Consider the following 17,708-nt stretch of genomic DNA (forward strand, 5'->3'; position numbering starts at 1 on the left):
AGTCATGATAACAAAAATGTGGCAGTCTCCTACTTTATATAGGAGGCTGCTGCTTATCAAGTAGTAATTAAATGTAAGGACTTATGAGAGAGGTGCAAAGAATCAGGTATTTTAGCCCCAAGAATGCTCTTCATATGAATATACTTTATTACCTGTAACACTCGTGGCAACATGGGGACAACAAACTGAGAGACAGCGAAGTGAAGTGAAGCAAATGACTGTGCTAGTCCTCCACCAAGAACATGAAGGCAGTTTTCCACAACTCCTTGAATGTTCAGCTTTGTAAGGTTTTGAGATTATTCTCCATCATTACACGTGTGTTTGAGCATCCAGCTGACCTGGCTGCTGCTCTCCCTGTCCCAACCCTAAGTCCAAACACAGCATGACTTGAAAGGACTATGTATCTGTGGCATCACACAAGCCAAGCATTTCTTGCATCTTTGATAGTGTTTTTAAAGTAGTTCATAATTAAATAGGAGCATTTTGTATAAAGACAAGTACACTTTACAAAAAAATCATACAACTAAAATTGCTGGAATTGGATTTACAACAGGAATTATGGTTTGAAATCATGTTTATATAAGTCTCAAATTTACAAAAAAAGTCAGTTCTGGGCTAGCCGTTGTACTGCTGAAGTTCTCTGGTGTAATCACTCTCACTCAAGTCAAATCTCCCCTTCCTTAAAGTTGAGGGAAACTCCATGGTTAGATGAGCAGTTTTACCACATATCATCAGTTGATGTAGAGTTGGTGTCATCATTTTTGTAAGTATTCAATCTATCATAAACAGCTTCAATTACATTCCACTTGCTTGCCAGTTCACCCGCTGGTGGGAGGCTGGGGATGTGCTCACTTGCAAATGTGTGCATCACATGGACTACGTCTGGGATGCCTTCCCCTGCTTCTTTATGATTTCTTCTACTCTGCATTCCAGGTACTTGTCCAACTCTGCCTCCTTCTTCACTGCTCTTGGAGATACTTTGGGTGCATTAGGAAAACAGATCAAAATCACCCTCATGTTGTCTCGACTTCCCTTATACAAACAGGTGTCAACTACTTCATGGCAAACTTTCTTGAGATCACCAGTGACTTCAAGCCTGGATCTTACAAAGTCACAGAGCTCTTTGTTCCCCATAACATCCCAGGTACCATCACATGCAAGAATAATGAGCTGATCATCTTCTTCAGATCTCTCCATATCAGGGACTTCAGGCTCTGGTGAGACAAGCTGCTCTGTAGGAGCTTTTCCATGGATACACTTGTAATCCAAATCCCCAAGGGCCCTGGGTACAGCCGGAGAGCCATTCACACACTGAATCACTGCAGAGCCCCTGCATTCTGAATTCATTCTTTTTCCAACGGATTACTTGCTCTGTGATCTTGTGTGAAGAAGTGAATTTCCCTGTTCCTACAAAGTGGACCTCTTGAGTCTCCACAGTTAATGAAGTAAGTATGTTGGGGAGAAATCAAGACACCCACAGCTGTTGACCCACTTCTGTCTGCCCTGGGTTTCTTCTCTGACATAACTCTCATGTGTTCATCAATCTCCAGAAAACCTGTTCTGATTCCATTCTTTACATTTTCCACAGAAGGTGCTCCTGAAGACCCTGTAAAACCCTGGTTATTGGTGATGTGATCAAACAAATGCTCACAGCAGTATTTGGCAACCTGAGAACCGTCATGCCCATCGTACACAGCAAAGAATGACCATGTCTCAAGTCCACTTGGCAAACCAATCACAGCCATATGTGCAGGGTTTTTAGATTATACAAATGTGTGATACGATTCTACTTTCATGAAAATTCCAAAGGGCACAACAACAAACCAGTTTAGAAAATGGCCAGTAGAGTTGGAGTATTTACATTTCTTATTTCAAGATTTACTCTGAAGCAGAAGAAATCTAGCAAATTAGATATGGGTGTAAAGAGAGCAGGCACATCAATGAATCAGAAGAGAATCCAGAAATAGACCTTCCAATTATGTCAACTAATTTTAATCAAAATTCTAAATAATACTCTTAGAAAATGGTAGTTATTTTCACAACTCATTCTGAAAGATTTAAATATCCACATTGGGAAAACTCAAAATAAAAAACTTTGACTTTTATATCACAAATAAAAATAATTCAAAGTAGACTACAGACAGAAGTGTAATAATTAAAAATTCAAAGTGTCCAGAAGAAAATATCAGAGAACATCTTTGCAAATTTGAGGTAGGAAAAGATTTCTTAAGTAGGAGTCAAAAAGTTTATAGTCATAAAAGAACAAGATATATTGGGCTTCATCAAAATTAAAAAAACAAAACATTCCTTTTGAAGGCACTTAAAATGCAGAGAAACAAATCAGAACTCGGGGAGAATATCACTACTCCAAGTCTAATGAAGGACTTATAGTCTAGACAATGAAGTTGTGCAACTCAGTACAGGCAGAGACCGCAAAGCCAGGGGTAGTGAGGGTTTCAAAGCCTCTGCTTCGTGGCTGGTGAGAAGGTGACAGGTTCTGAGGGGAGCAGTGGTGAGTCCAGTGGCTGCAGACACACTGGCCTCACTGTGGAGATGAAACACCACAGGGCAAAGGCTCCTGTGGCATGTCAGTACATCACAGAGAGGAGTTGCTTATTGGGCACCAAGAAGCTGTGTTTCCAGCTTTCCTGCCTTGTGAAGTGTGCTGATTCTGTGCTGACAGCCAAGGCAGGGTTACGAAATTACCTGGGTAGAGAAAGTCTCAGAATTGCTTGGACTTTCAGACTCAGCAGTGAAATTTAGCTGAGCAAATTTAACAATCCTGTGAAGGGCAGGTGCTGGGCTGCAGGATACCCTGGTTCTGACCCTGATCTTAAGGAACGCCCAGCTTGGAGAGTTCCTTAAGGAGAGAATCCAACTGTGGTCCTGTATTAAACCCCAGGCTGTGGGGGTGTGGGCCAAGGCTCCTGACTTGCAGGGTGAGGGGATTACAAGTGCAGGCTTTCAGGAGGTGGTGCCTGATGCTGAGCTGCAGTGGGCCAGCGGAAGGTCACACACAGGCAGCGGCCTCACACCGGAAGACCCTGCAGGAGCCATGGCTCCATGCTGTCCCTTTCAGCTCTGCAAGTCTGATCTGGAGTTCATAAGATTTCGGGGCTTGGAAAGGCATTTATGGTATTGTGTTTTAAAAGTAGAGTGAAATAAACAATCCCTAACCATGTGACTAAATACAAGATTGAACAAAATTAAATTTCTTTAAAAGTTTTCTCCAACCATCTGATGCACTAATATGAATAATTAAGATGGATATAAACTTGGTAGGTTACATTTTCCCCCCTTAGTTGACCACAGAATGTTTTTGTTTGTCTGCTTATAGGGTAACACCTGAAAACATCTCAGCTGTTTCCTGTTACTGCTGATGAGACATTGTACCCTCTCATTCTTAACTTTCCCATTTCTATCCATGCAGGACATTGAAAAGATACGCGCATGCTCAGCTGCTCCTGGTGCTCACTTAGGCTGTTTCTCAAATGTCCAGGATCTCACACTGAATTGGCTTCAGACTCCTGAAAGGAGAAACCTGACCTTTCCCAGCATCCTGCCACCGTTGCACCCGGTGGGTCCGCTCAACCACCCAGCGGCACCGCTGCAGGGCCAGCCAGAAAGGAGGGTGTCCAGGCCCCCACGTGCTGACCTGGCTCCGCAGGGCCAGCCAGCTCTGGGCTCCGCTCTCAGAATCTCCCAGATTGGTCCCTGTGGACTTCCTGTGATCTTCCACGGAGGACACTGAGTGCCTGGCCCTCGGGTGATTCTGTGGTTCCTCCTGCTGCAGCTCAGCCTTCTCTGAGATGCTCAGCAGGCCCAGGACCCACAGAGCCACACAGATTGCCCAAGGCCTCTGTCAGGTCTGTGCTGTCGCCTTCTACCAGGCAAACAGTAGCAGTCTCCTCAGAAGATGAACACTGAGAGATGGGATCTGAGGTCAGAGGCCTCAGACCCAGAGTAGGAGCCCTGAGGCCCGTGCCCTAACCCTTGGCCTCTGTTGTCTCCTGGTCCCAAACCCAGAGGACAGCTGGTGGCCAGGGCTGATTTGACAAAGAGCCCTCTCCTTGCCCTTAGAATGCCTCACAGTGTGGCCCAGGTTGTCTGCCATTTACTTTCACTTATCCCTTTGTAAAAATGATAATCTTCCAGAAATCCCTGTGAGGATACTCCATAACACGCTTCATCCAAATTCTAAATGAAGAAACCTTGGAGATTTGGTGACTATTTTCAGCGCTGCATTAAGATGTGCCCTCTCCATTTGGAGTGTGAAGGGAGTCCCCAAGCGCACATTCCAACATCGCTACAACATTTCTCTGCCAACATTTCCCTGCAGGACCCAGGCTCAGTCCCTGCAGCCTGCTTCTAAATATTTCAAGACGCAGCCAAAATCATCTCTGTATTGCACGGAGGATGTATCATCCACTTAACGAAAACATATCTGCCCAGCACCTCAGCAAGTTGTCATAGCTCAGTTTCTTATTATTGCTGATAATAATTACTATTGCCTTTCTGATGGTGGGAATGGACAGGTTCTTTATATCCTCTTAGGTGGGAAACTTCTGCTGTTCAGGTCCCTCTGAGGATTTCATACCTAGTCTTGGTCCCTGTGCTAGCCCCTTAGAAAAAAATGCATGCCTCTGATTTGATGATGAAGATTACTGTTTGAATATATCTATTTGGACTTCAGGCATTTGGTCATTTGGAGTCAGACAGGATAAGCACGACTCCTTGACCTTCCTGAGCCTTCCCGTGTCCATGGTTTGTGGCTATCAGCCATACAGGCCCCCACTGGGCCTTGATGAAGTCTACTTCCACACATCTGCGCTTTAGAACTGCGTGCATGCCATATAATTTCAATGATGCATTTTAACATAAGGCAGGAGCACCCATTGTTGTAACTTGCTGGTGAATAAACCTTCCTAATACCCCTTTCTTCCAAACTACTGAGTATTTTTATTAACTCTGGTCTTTTGTAATCACAGTTTGTTGAGTACATCCTTTGTACCGGGTAATCTGTGTTTTCTTTACCTTTTTATTTTTTATTAGCTCATGTTTGCAGTACATGATGATTACATTCATACGTGAACAGAAGACATCTTGATTCTTTTTTCAGCCTTGCCCCTCTCCCCCTTCACTGCTTACCAGATAATTTGAATTTCCTTTTATTCCCACATCTCTTGGCATAGCTATAAGGTAGGTGCTATCACCTCCATTTTATAGACAAGCAGAATGTGGTTAGAACACCAAGTTTCCCCTTAGCTGAGGTGAACACCACAGATAAGGACTAAGCTAGTGTTTACCATGCACACACAAGCAGATCTATTCTTAAGGCGCTTGAGTCTTTGTAGTATTCTGATCGCTGAAGCCGAAGCACTTTCAATTGCTGAGTTTTCATCTATAAAACAACAGTTTCATATGGTTTAAACTTATGCTCAACCACTGTAAGGTCATTTTGCAAGAAAGCCTGGAAGGTAAAACGCACGCACAGAGTTGAATGCCAAGCTGTGGCACTGCTCCCCTCACGGGTGCAGGGGTGTCTGGACTCAGGAAGTGGTAGCTGGAAGGCAGCCCCAGATGCTGTCCTCCTCCCCAGTGGTGGCAGTGCTGAGCTTGTGGGTCCACTCAGCCCACCTAACACACTGGGAACACGCTGCACAACTGCACCCAGCTCACAGAGGCAGTGAGGTGGGCGTGGGCCCGTCAGTGCTGTTGTGGTTTTGTAAAAGTAACAGAGCAAAGTCATCTGGGATACACCTTTCTCTCTGCCTATGAAATGCACATCTGGAGGGACAATTCCAAAGTGTTCAGAGGTTGGTTATTCCTTGGCCCTCACCTGTCAGTGTAACGATTTCCACTTGGGAAGGTGTTGGTTTTGGTGTGTTTGATAAGGAGTCACTCTTACCCTTGCTCTTGGCCTGGGGTACCCTACCCCTTACCAGTTCTATCACAATGGTCACTTTCTCCATAAAGACCCTCCATTCTTTTAGAGCTGTAAATGTATTGCCACATTTTGGCACTAATTACAATTTATTTTCACTTATTACATGTCATCAGTCTGAAAGTGTGTTTTTCTTCTCCGTGCACCCATCTGTTTATCTATCCACCTTTTACTATACACCTGTGAAGTTAAGGGCAGGGTTAAGGGCTGTGAAGATACAGAGATGAAAAGACATGATTCCCATCCTCAAGGACATAGGGGAGACATGGCCATACAACTGGGGATCTCTTCATTTAAACTCAGCACATCTGGAGACTGCACTCCTATTCATGAGCTATAATTTGTAGATGGTAAGGATCAGTGGGAAGACAAAGGGGAGAAAGGAAGAGAGAAGTGCTGCTCCGCCCAGGGCAGGGAAGGGATTGTACCGATCACATCTCGCTGGTGTCGTCCAGCCCCGAGCCACAGCACAGCATGGTAGGTGGCACGGTGTTCCTGCCATGAGGGAAGGTGTGTGAATCCTGTCCTTGGAGTACCTGTTCCAGTGCAGAGAAGATTGCTGGGAGATGATGTTGAATTAAGTCATGAAAATCAAGAGTTCTCTATACGAGGAGGGGAAATAAAAGTCAGCCAGAGGTAGGCAGCATTTGCAGTGCCGGGGATGGGGTGGTCAGAGAAGAATGCTGTGTGCATATGTGGGTGTGTGGGTGTGAGTGCGTGCACGCGCACGTGTGTGTGTGTATTTGTACTTGTACATGTGTGTGTGTGTGCCTGTGTGTGTGTACGTGTGTTCTGTAAGAATAAAGAATCACACCTGGCTACTTGTGAGGGCCACGTGCGTGAGAAGTGAGCGGCCAAGATCCAGCTGTGAAGTGATGGCACTGAAAGTAATGCCCAGCCTGGAGGCTCAGAGATGGAGCACACGCCTTGCGGGGGGCCAGGCTCCATGGGCACCACCCAGGGGCCCTAGGATTGCCCCACACGGTGGCTGCAACTTGGGCACCGCCTCTGCTCTTTCCTGGTGGGCATGACAGCTGGCAGGGCAGTGAGCTTAAGGAGGGCACAGGAGGCGCAGGGCAGAGGTGGTCCTGGGTACCGGGAGGGACCTGTCTGAAGAGATAAAGGGCTCAGACCCATTTTCACGGCGACTCTGCGGTTCGTGCGCCTTCCCTGGGTGGTATTTGTTTCTTTCACTTTCTTCCTCGTGGCACTGAGCGGGGCTGCACTTACCATTGAGGCGTAATTACTATTTTATTCTTTTTTTTTCACAGTTAAGTGGAGCATTTGCGCACAGCGGAATCTCTGGGAGCCGCAGTGGAAGAAATCTATTAGTGGCATGGCTTGAAACAATGCACAAAAGGCCGCTGCGTGTGGTCGCTGTCCACGCTCCCCACTTCCTTCTGTGGAACAATGAATCTCCGAGTCAGCTGGAACGCGGCGGCTCCCATTCGACCAGAGCCGCGTTTTTATCTTGTATTCATTGGCAGGAACATTAGCTGTAGGAGGTATTCAAATCACACTTTTATTTAAACAAACACAGCTGGATTGCAGCCTCTTAATATAGCAATTTTGTAATGAAAAATAACAACATAGTATTTATCTCTTTTCTTTTGTGTGACTCTCAATTTGCTAAAATTAGGCAGACTTCAATCCCGTACAAAATTGGCATGTTTTCATGACCAGAGCTCATCGCAACTAACTGCAAAATTATAACAGGGATGTAATTATAGGAGGGCATGTGAAATACACATCCTCTTGCTGCTGTAAGCTATATGGGGTTATGCAGTCCTGTCGTAATAACATCATTTATCTTAAAGGAATCAGACAGCTGACTTCATTTATTTAACTCCAGCACTCCAATTATGTGCTGCATCAGTTTAACATAAATGTCTTGCCCAAAGAACACTATGTAATAATAACGGTGATAGCAATAATAACAATAGCACACACTTGTGTAGAGCTCTGTGAAGCAGCATCTTCACAGTTGGGATCTTCCCTAAGTCTCAGGACAGTCCTGGGAACCAGACTGCAACTCTGCCCATTTTACAGAACAGAAAACCAAGGTCTGGAGAAGCAGAGGCCTCTTCAGAATGCACACTTGGTGCACAGTGAGGTAAAGTCCTAAAACTCAGGTCCTGTTTCTCTTATAAGAGAAATCCAAGGTGTAAAGAAAGCAAGTAAGTGACAGATAGCAGGAAATAGGGAGACAGATCTCCCTCAAAGGGGAAGGGGATGGAAAAGGAATTACGATGTGTGCAGTGGGTGCACCAACTCCTTAGAAGGGCAGTGAACATCACACACTGCGAAGTATACAATAAAATAAATTAAAGCACTTAAACATACAGGACAGAAAAGCACCCAGTTCCCAGGATGTGCAGGGATGGTTCTGCCCTGAACCGTGGCACTGGGTTTGGACACGTGGCCCGCTTGTCCTTTCTTCTCTTGCCATCTTCTAAGGCAGTCACTGTCTGGGACAGTGGGAACCCACTGGACAGGTTAAAGTAGCTGTTCAATTGCAAATTTCTTGCTATTAAAAAACAGAGGTGCTAATGTACCTTGAGAAGGATTGCTTTAGGAATTCAGCAAAATACTGTTTGTGAAGTACCTGGATGCTGCGCCCATTCGTGCTGCCCCAGGGAAGAGCGGTGCTTCCATTCTGCACAGAGCAAAATGGGTTCCTGCTCTGCCTCACTGACTGGCCCACCGCGCCACACCTGTGCCAGGGCTGGGGCAGAAGTTCACGCCTCCCAGTCGTCTTCGATTTACTCCCCTGGTGTCTTCTTCAGATGCTGTCACCCTGGTTCACCCTGGTGCCTTGTCAGTGCACAGCAAGATCCTTTGCTCAGTCCCCAAAGGTGGCAGAAAGTACTCATCTTTCCTTTGACCTAAAATCTGGGCAGAAAACTGCAGGAGTGGGGAGACAGATGTGGACCAGGAGGACGCGTGGGTCTTGTGTGAATGGGTGGGGGCCCATCCTCTGCTGTCTTGGTTATGGTTAGTGCATCCATAAATGCTCTTTCAGTCTGAACTTTCTGAGGAAGCCTGAAGCACATAATCTTCCTGGGAGAGGAGAAAACCTGGTGAAATAACGGGCACTGTTTCCTCCCTGCTGGGCACCATTGGGACACCGCTCCAAAGATGTGGCCTCACTCAAACCTAGGGCCACCGGAAGGATGATCTTGTCTCTGACTCACAGACAGGAAATGGAGATTAAAGGATTTGTCAAGGAGGCATAGAATCAATATATGGGCCAGTTGTACCCAGTGGTCTGGGCGGAATTAATTTCCAAGTTCTGTGTCCTGATTAATCATGTAGGGGGAAGGGGTGGAGCCTGCTTGGACACCTCTGATTTACAAAATATACGTTCTCTGAGCTTTCCAGCTCTCTGACTGGAGGAACCATGGATCACGCAGCTCTCTGGCACGGTCAAGGGTAAGTTTTGTAACGGAGGACAACTTTGCCTGGTTTCCAAGCACCTGCTGTCATTCAGCATTATCGGTGGGGGCCAGGTGTTTCACAGTGGGTCACAGAAGTTCAGAGAGATGAAAGGACCCACCTGGAAAGGAATGGAGTATTTTATGGCTGATCAATGTGTTCTTTTTATTCCTTCTCTTCTTCTTTCCTTGGTTATCCATTCATATATTTAATTTGATGAAATTTGAGTGAAAATAAGACAACCTATACTTAAGATGTGTCAGGTGGAAGGTCCAGGACGGGGACTCCCACCCCTCAGAGAAGCTGCAGGGAGACAGGCGCTGTCACCGAGACAGAGCTGGGTCTCACTGTACAGGAGTGCGCCATGCCTGCTTAGGCCTTTTCTCTAAATTTCATCCCCCTGCGGCTTTTAATTTTAAGTGGTAGGACACTTTACATTATTTTACAACCACAGCTTATATAATTTTCAAATTTTGTGTAAGTTAAAGACAGAAATGACTTCTTCCCAGAGGGAGGGTGTTTACGTAAGGACTTGGGTGTTCGCCACACTCAAGGATGGCAGTGTGGCTGACAGCAGGTGAAGCTGGGCACGGGCTTCCTCTTCACCTCACATCCTGGCGTCCTTCCTCATGCAGCGCTGGCCCCTCTGTCTCTTGGTCACTTTGCAGGAAGTGTTGTTACTGCCATTTCTAAAGTTTTGTATCCTGATAGCTTCAAGCAAGGGGAAGTTTCTGTGGTAAATTGTCCAACTTCCACAGTTGTGTGGCCAAGGGACCCAGGACTCACCCCCAGGCTGGCCACGTGCACTGTGGGGCAGGGATACGCAGAGACTGGAGGCTTTCCCTGGAGCGTTCCAGAGGAGCTGAAGGGTTAATTTCCTAGACAAGATTCTCCCACAGATGAGTGGTTCTCGGAGGATGGGCACGGGCTCATGAGGAAGACTGGGCTCATTTCGAGAGGTGAAGAGGCCAACAGTCTTGTTTCACTGACCCCACTTTCCAGTGACTGGGAAACCTGCCTTGTGCTTGTGCCACTCCCAGCAGTGGTTCCAAGAAGGCCGGCTCTCCTCAGGACCTGCACTCACCACCACAAAGGCCAGTTTTCTTCAAGAATGTCCAGGAATAGGCAGGAGAAAGTGCTCTGCGGTTGCACACCAAGTCCCCGGAGCACCCTGTCAGTCTGGGTGTCGGTGGCCATGACCTGCAAGCTCCTTGCTCACAGGCTCTGTGAGCGTGTCTGGAGGAACTGAGGCTGGGCATCAGCCGACCTCACTGCTGTGTTCACAGAATCACATCCGTGTAGAAGAGTAACATTCAGAAAAGCTAGTTGTTCAGACTTGGTCCTTGCTTCGTGGAGAATGTTTTTGTTTTTACTTCATGGAAAACAGTTATCACTGTTGGTTGTCTAGGGTAAAATTTGAGTTTTCAAGCAAAAAACAGAATTTTGATACTCGTGGATCCTCCAGTGTGAGCTTGATGTGTCCTAATCCTTGAAGACGTTCCTGAAGAGATTTGTGTAAGTCCTAATAAGTGGGACTTTTGATATTATCGGGTCAGTGTACTGACCTCTGGAAGAGCTGCGTGTCTCAGCAAAGCCAGTGTTCCCAAGTGACCCACAGCACCGTCATGGGTAAAGATTCTCCCGAGGCTGACCCGTGGGGCTTGGTGTGGCAGACTGGGGAAGGCTCACAACACGGCTTCAGACCCCACACTGCAGTTAGTCTAAAAAATGGCTACACACGCAGTTTCATTCAGATTCAGAGTAACACCCACAACATCGTCCAAACTGTTCCTGTACTCAGCAGACGTCACTAAGGAGTATATTAAATACAGGTGCAGGTATGACAGTCTTCCACTGAGCCGGGTATTGGAGAATTCTCAAAAGTGTAAACCAACGCCACTTTTCTCAGAAATACTTTTGAAATTATATTTTTCAGAAAATATTTTAATGTGCTAGTATATGCTATTTTTATTTGCAAGTGAATAAGGGTGAAAATATTCAAAACTATTCCCCTTTAAACTCCTATATGGCATCCTTTAATAGATATAACTGGCGTGGGTAAATGGTTTGTGGGCCACAGGGATGTCTGAGGGGACACCGATTCTGAGACCAAAAGCTCTGAGAACTGCTGTCCTAGGTGAGCAGCACACCTCGGACATGGATGTGGAGAAGCCGCCGGTGGGAGCGCTGCTGAGCAGCCCAGGAGGCGTGGACCAGGGGCACCTGGGGACACGGAGGACGCAGAGTGCGTGGAGCAGGTCGGGAGGGGAGGCTGAGGGTAAGTCCCCGCTGGCAATCTGTTGCTTTAGGAAGATTCTCCGTGAGGAGAGGTTGCGGCTGGGTTTGAAGCTGGCGGGGCACGTAGTCGAAGTGTGGAAGGAGAGAGGCAGCAGAGTTCGGCAAGGGCAGGGAGAAATGGAGACCTCCGAGAAACGCAGCTAAGTGGCCCTAGCAGGGGAGGCAAGCAGGCGGCTGGGTAGGGAATTTCGGGAGCAGAGGGAAAGCAGGGTCATCCTGTGGAGACAGCACAGTAGACTTTGGAGTTGGAGACCATCCGGCGAGCACGCACGCCTGACGCTTTCTCCAAGATTCTCTACACCATGAGCCCCTAGACAGTACTTTAAGGGAGTAAGTCTAAGCCAGAAAGGTTTGCTTTGGCAAAGTGGCCGCATTAGTCAGGACTAAGTTCAGTGGTACATAATAGGACATACCAAACAATCACGAACACGACACTCAAGAATGGTCAGTGCCACTTCCTGCTTCATTTCTGTTAGCATATTGCTGTTGTACTCAAGGCTACCTCATTGTCCAAGATAGCTGCTGGAACAACATCACATCAGCATTCCTTGCTGGCAAAGGAGGAGGTTGGACAGGATAAGAGGACCCCATTACCAGCTAACTCAGTTTTTGTTTGAAGCTTTTCTCCTAAATATGCTATTTTTCAGGGCGTAAGCTTTTTAAATTTTACCGCACTCAGATGCCGGAGGGAGAAGAACTGCAGACTTTTCTCTGGGTCTCTGGCTGTCTCACACGTCAGGATGCTCTGTGATGAGCAGGCGCCATGCCTGCCAGTGTGGACGGGGCCGTCTACCCAGAGGGCGGTGCAGGGTTTCTGTATGGGATTTAGGAACTGAATAATGAGCTCCTAGGAGGCTTCCGTTCCTTCTTGCTTGTTTGTTTCTGTGAAATGCTGTGATCATCTCCTAACTGCTTAGTTAATTCATTTGCATCCTTTTGACATATAGATTAATTTTTCTGAACTCTGTTTCAAATAATTCCATTTTGTTTGTCCAGAATCTTCTTTAATTCCGTGTAACTCACTGAATACGCACAAATGCCTGGAGAGTGCTCAACACCCTCTTGAAATTTTACTCAAACCATTCCCAGGCATCCCTCCCACACCATCTGCCTCAGGCTTATGGGACCTAGCGCACAATGGTGACTTCGCCTTGGTGACTGTAGATTTCAGTCGAGCTGGCTATCTTCACAGACCAGTCAGCCTCACAGACGACATGCAGGACTTCTCGATCCTGACCTCTTCCGAAAAGCTGCCCTCGGTGCCACATCGAGACCGAGCTCTGTCAGAGGCCCATTGCACATTTCATGCTTGCAGGGTATCTTCCTCCCTAGCCATAGCAACTAGTCAAGGAAGGAATTAAAAGGCAGCCACACAGGAAGAAATTAAAGTATCTGTTTACTTACAAAAACATGATACTGTGAATAGAAAGTGCTAGAGGTACCACCAAAACTGTTGAAACTAATAAGTTCAGCAAATATGCAGGATACAAAATCAACCTACAAAGTCACTAGCATTTCTGTACATTAACAGACAACTATTCAAAAAATAAGTTAAGAAAATAGTCCCATTTACAATAGTGCACACACACATATACTTAGGAATGTATTTAACAAAGGAGACAAAAGATATATATATAAAAAACTGTAAAACATTAATGAAAGAAATTGAAGAAGACACAAACATAGAGATGTCTCATGCTCATGGATTTGAAGAGCCAACATTGCTAATTAATTTAAGTTGTCACAGACTTGAATATAAGATCTGGAACTGTAAAACTACTAAAAGAAAACATGAGGGAAAACCTTCCATGATATTTGTGTGGGCAGTGACTTTTTTCAATATGACCCTAAAAGCACAGGCAATGAAAACAGCACTACACAAATGGAATAGTATCAAACTAAAAAGGTTCTGCACAGCAGTGGAAACAAAGAATAGAGTGAAGAGACAAGTTATGGATCAGGAGAAAATATTTGCAAACCAAACATCTGATAAAGAGATAGTATCCAAAATGTAAAAAAGTCCACAACTCAATTTCAAGAAAATATAACCTGATTAGAGATTTAAAAATAGGCAAATGACCTCAGTAGACAGTTCTCAAACGAGGACATACAAATGGCTGACAGTTACATGGAAAAACACTTGGCATCACTAAACATTAAATAAATGCAAATTGAAAACACAGAGATGTCACTTCACACTTGGTAAGATGGCCATTATCAAAACAAAGAAAGAACTGTCTCCAGGATGTGGAACCTTGGCAAGAATAGAAAGTAGTACAGTCATTACAGAAAACAGTATGGAGATTCCTCAAAAAAGGAAGAACGTACCTACCTTGTGATCCAGCAGCCCACTGCTGGGCATATTTTGAAAGGAAATGAAGTGTTCACTGACACCTCACTCTCAACAACGAAGATATGGGATGAACCTAAGGTCTGGTCAGAGGAAGAATGAATGAACATTTGGCACATAGACGCAATGGAATGTGCTCATCCTCAAGCAAGTGGAAATCCTGTCACCTGCAACAACCTGGGTGAGCCTGGAGCACATACACTAAGTGAAATAGCCTGGAACAGAGATACAAACACCACATGACCATCATTGCGTGTGGAATCCACAAAACTGAGCTCGCAGAACACAGAGTGGACAGTGATTCCCAGGGGGTGGCGGGTGCTTGTCATAGTGCAAAGAGTTTTGTTAGACAGGAGGGGTAAGCTTGTTAGATCAATCGCACGGCATGGTGACTGTAATTAATAATACTGAATATTGGAAAATTGCTAAGGGTAGATTTTAAGTGCTGTCAGCGCAAAATTAATTATGTGAGGATGGATATGCTAATTAACTTAATCATTCTACAATGTATGTGTGTATATATATATCAAAATATCACACTGTATCTCATTAATACACAGAATTATTTGCTAATTAAAAATTTAAGAAAAGGGAAGAAAAAGGCTATCCTCCTTAACTCAGGTCCACCACACCTGCTGGTGCTAGAGAAGGACAGGTTGCCCAGAAGAGCAAAGCCTGCCAGGTGTGTAAGTGCCGGCCCTCCCCCTTACGTGATTCTGCCTCTGCCTGCTGTCGAGCCCATGGTCCTGAAGGACAGTGTGGTTGTCGCCCTGTTATTGCTGCCTCTTTCTTTGACTTTAATCTTAACATCCCACACTTTTTGTTTGAAATCAGACCTCTCTGTATTGTCGGCACCTCTTCCATGGGTCTGGTATAGATTGTTTCCCTTACACACTGGTCCACAACAGAAATAAAAGAACTGGGAAGGATATTACATGCCAGAGACTTCTTCTTAACCAGAAAAACTGTTTTGGCGTTGATAGACTGATGCTCATCCCCTTGGGGCTCCTGTGACACCATCAGGGTACCTGATTGCTTCAGAATTAATAATGATCTACTCTCTTCCACTTGTGGAACCACACTGCGGGAACACAGTGAGGACGACACCTTGGGTCTCTTCCCCACTCTTGCCCAAGACCCACACTAATGCTCAGTTTAAATTGAGGCCACATCACCTGTGATCTATACCCTTTGTAGGAGTTGAACAGGTCTTCTAGTATTTTAAGCCTGGATTTCCTCACCAGTATATGGAAAATAACATGTACAGAACAATTCATTTTCACCTTAAAATAGTTCTTTAGGAAAGTTAGGGTATACACTAGGAATTGTCATCCTTTAAAAGGTTCAAATATGTGAAATAATTTACTTAATACTGCTTTCTAGCTCAAGGTGAGTTAGAATTTCTATTTTGAAATTCCATTCTACCTCTCTTGGTTTCAGATATATCACTACAGAATAAGTGTACACTAAACAGCTTATATCACTAGACAGCTAGAGCACTAAGAGAGAATGCAGATGTGAAAAATTCTCACATTTGGTAGGTTCTCACCAGGGATTGACTTGAGAAATGTAGCTAATGTGGGAGGTTCTACAAGTGACTTGCTTGGGTGCTCTTCTGTGGAGACATGTGCTTTTCCTGATGGTGCTTCTGAGCAGAATGAGCCTTGACTCTGGCAGTCAGTGGCCTTGTGAGTCGATGAACAGACTAGTATCGACTGAGGGTAGGGCTCAATAACATAAATTTCACTGTGGTAATGGTCATTTTGTTATGATTTTTCTTGTTTTTTCGCCTGCATTATCCACGGTTCCCAAGAAAACAACATTTAAGCCAGGGTGACGCTTGTGCCCTGTCTGGTAGATGCAGAGTCAGGGCAACAGAAGTGGAGGAGAAGACCAGGAGGACGGGAAGGGAAGGTGGAGCAGGCGATGTCCTGTGCAGCCCTCAGGCCGGCTGTTCCTGCGGCTGCAGGGACTCGCTGCCGGCCCGTGGACTCGTGCTCTGAGGAAGCTCGCCCTGGAGCAGCACCGGGAGGAGAAGGACAGGGAACTCTCTGTTTGGTTCTCCACAGCGTGGAATTTGCCCCAAGGCCCTGAGCTGCCCTGCGCCGCCCAGCTCACCATTTGGCTCCTTGTGCACACTGCAGGGTGTGATGCTCACCTGGGCCTGTGCATGCGGCTGTGGGCCTGGCTGCGGTGTGTGCCGAGGGTAGAGGCCCAGCTGTGTGGGGCAGGTGTGACCCATCCTCCTGTGGGAGCCACCTTGGCCTGCACTGAGTAAGAAGCAGCCAGGGCTAAGTGAGCCCCTAAGGGCTTCTGGGATGGATGAAGCCAAAGAGATCTGAGGCTGCCCCAAGAGGGCCCCACCGTCCGCCTTCTTAGACCTTCCCCCACTGCTGCCCCTGAGTTCTTGAGTATGGAGCCACTTCATTTTTTTCCCCTGAGAACAAACTATCCATTATCCTCGCTCCTTCCCCGAAGGAGAGCTACATGTGCATTCACTGTCTATAAATTCAGTAGCAGATTGCTCTTGAAAGTGGCCAAAGCCAAATTCTAGGGTACGTACAGGCCAGCACACTTTATAGAAAAAGCCAGTGTGATCTTGGGATGACTAGCAGTTCCTGCTCTGCCTCGCAGCCAGGGTGAGCTCTGGGAGTGACACAGGGAAATGTTAGAGGAAATAACAGGTAGGACATAGACGGAGGCAGGAGGAACTCAGACCACAACCCAGGCAGGTGGCTGTAGCAAAGGACAGAAGGAAGGAGGACTAGAAGGAAGAGAATGTAGCACTGTGCATCTGAGGAAAATGTGCCTGGGCTCACATGGAGCTGCACTGACTAGGAGAAGCCAGGAAGAGCAGTGGTCTCTATCAAGGCCACAGGTGTGACAATGGGAGCTGATGGCCAGCGGCCCTCCAGGCACCATCCACAGGTTGACCAGGCACAGGCAGCATCTCCATGTCTGCAGGAGACACATCCGAAGCCTCCGCTGGTCACAGACACAATGTTCTGGGGAAATGGGTCCGTGCTGGACGTATACAGAACTTTTTCTGTAGGACTCATCCCTTGACAGTTGTTCACATAGTGTTCGCATCATTAGCTACTGTAAGTGATTAAAATAGATGGGAGGGTGGCGAAGCCACACAAGCGCTGCTTCATTGCACAGGAGAATCTTCACAGTCCGCGACTTGGTCTCCTGGAGGTTCCGGAGCTGATACTTCATGGAGACTGAGGAACAGCTCTGTCTTTGACTCTGGCAAACAATGCAACAGGATGTTGACTGGTTATTGCTGTTGCTAGAATTACTGAACAGGGTGGGAGCCGAGGGCAGAGATCCATTACCCACCCATTAAAGGCGACTCAAGCACTGGGGCAGGATGTCTTTCCCTGTCCAGACTTACTCCTGCAGTCAGTGCTCCTGACCCTGGGTACGAGAAGCACATGTTTGAGTCTCAGGAAAGGTACAGTGTGGTACAGGGTGCACTTTCTCTGAGCACTCTGGGAAGTATCTGAGTGAGTCATGGCACAGCCTGGGGTAAGTCAAGGTGTGGACTGGCATCTCGCTCTTGGGACAAGGGGACTCACTACGGTGGAGAGTCTTCAGCTTCTCTTGGGTGTTGTCTTGGGATCCTGGCATTTTGGGGAGAGCATGAGAAGGGGACTGAGAAGGCAGGAGGTTTCCTTG

General features: G+C 46.4%; 1 pseudogene; it reads right to left on the bottom strand.

Annotated features, from left to right (window-relative positions):
- Nucleotides 1-585: 585 nt before the first annotated feature.
- On the bottom strand, nucleotides 586-1,745 carry LOC102015120 (annotated as a pseudogene).
- Between the last annotated feature and the right edge of the window lie 15,963 nt (nucleotides 1,746-17,708).

Source organism: Chinchilla lanigera, unplaced genomic scaffold (genome assembly GCF_000276665.1).
Source record: "Chinchilla lanigera isolate Chin_1 unplaced genomic scaffold, ChiLan1.0 scaffold00022, whole genome shotgun sequence".
In the NCBI taxonomy this organism is placed as follows: domain Eukaryota; kingdom Metazoa; phylum Chordata; class Mammalia; order Rodentia; family Chinchillidae; genus Chinchilla; species Chinchilla lanigera.